This window comes from Magnolia sinica, chromosome 12, assembly GCF_029962835.1.
Source record: "Magnolia sinica isolate HGM2019 chromosome 12, MsV1, whole genome shotgun sequence".
NCBI lineage: Eukaryota > Viridiplantae > Streptophyta > Magnoliopsida > Magnoliales > Magnoliaceae > Magnolia > Magnolia sinica.
Genome location: NC_080584.1, coordinates 79,253,042 through 79,254,659, shown reverse-complemented (window position 1 = coordinate 79,254,659; position 1,618 = coordinate 79,253,042). Strand labels below are relative to the sequence as shown.

The 1,618-nt window shown below is 37.2% G+C and overlaps 1 non-coding gene across 1 annotated transcript; it reads right to left on the bottom strand.

Moving 5' to 3' along the window:
• Positions 1 to 1,160: 1,160 nt before the first annotated feature.
• On the bottom strand, positions 1,161 to 1,266 carry LOC131222188 (small nucleolar RNA R71). The gene has a single exon (XR_009159896.1). It is a non-coding gene; the product is annotated as a small nucleolar RNA R71 (small nucleolar RNA).
• Between the last annotated feature and the right edge of the window lie 352 nt (positions 1,267 to 1,618).

Sequence of the window (1,618 nt, the reverse complement as noted above, 5' to 3'; positions counted from 1 at the left end):
TCTAAATTGGTAATTCTTTCCTAAATTCTCTACTTTTTCTTTTTATAAAATTAGGGTTTAGATTTTAGAAACTTTCTAATTCTAGTATCCTCTGTTCTGTAGGAAATAGTTTATTTTTAGAAATTTAGGTTATTTAGAAATTGACTTTCTATTTTGGTTCTATTAACTTTCTAATTCTAACACTTTTTGAATCTAATTCTGTTTCTTAATTTATTTTTAGGATTTTTGTTTAGAAACTAACCTTCCTATTTTGTAGGCCTTTAAGATAGAAATCTCTATTTTGGTACACTCCTTCCCTACTCTCTATTTTTCAATTTTCTTGTAGTAATTTACTTTTTAGTTTAGGCTTTCCTAGTTTACTTTAGAAATTTCCGTTTTTCTTTAAAGAATACCTTCTTTTAGAAATTAATTTACTGTTATTTTTCTTTTAAAGTATCGTTTCTCTCCTTTATAGAATCTAACTTATTTTTGTTTTATTTTGCAGGTCCTTAACTTAGGAGCTTCAATTTGGTAATTCCTTTCCAATTCTCCCTCTCTTTCGTTTTAGATTTTCTTTTTTCCTTCTTTAGGATTAGGCTTTGAATTGAGGGCTGCGAGTGTTTCATGCCCAAGTGGGCCCGTGACGACACTCGACGTCTCTTGACTGAAGGAGGAGTGGTTGAGGGGTTGACTATCCATCGCAGGACTAGACACCGCTCGAAATCCCCTGAGTTAACTGAAGTGATGGCTGAACACCAACCTCCTCTACTTCCACCCAGGGTGGAGGATACCCAAGATGAGAATGAGGTGCAACAGGCACCCCCGCCTCGTACTTTACGAGATTTTCTACAACCGGCGGGAGTGAGTACGCCCTCATGCATGATTTTTCCTGAAAATACAGGACAAATGGACATCAAGCCAGGAGTTATCCAACTCCTTCCCAAATTCCATGGACTTGAATCTGAAAGTCCATATTTACATTTGAAAGAGTTCGATGAGATAATAGCTACATTATGTTTTCCTAATGTATCTGAGGATACAATTAGGCTGAAACTCTTTCCTTTTTCCTTAAAAGAGAAAGCTAAGACGTGGTTACATTCACTACGTCCTAGATCCATTGGCACATGGAACGACATGCAGAGGGAATTCATAAAAAAATTCTTCCCACATCATAAAAGGATTCCCTCAGGAAAGCGATCATGAACTTTGCCCAAAGGAAGATGAAACATTCTTCCAATGTTGGGAAAGGTTCAAAGATTTGGTCAATTCATGCCCACAACACGGATTTGAAACGTGGCGCATTACAAATTTTTTCTATGATGGACTGACATCTTCCATGCGCCAAATGGTCGAGACAATGTGTAATGGAGAGTTCATTAATAAAGATATCGACGAGGTATGGGACTACCTTGATAGTTTGGCTGAAAAAACACAATCTTGGGACTATTACCCAAAGTCGAACACCACGTCTAGGCCGACTCAATTAAAGGAGAAAGGTGGATTATATCTCTTGAAAGAAGAGGATGATCTCAAGTGTAAAGTGACTACGCTCATAAGGAAAGTTGAGGCCATGGAAGGAAAGAAGGATAAGGTCAATGAAATTGTTTGCGGCATCTGTGATTGCAACATTCACACAACT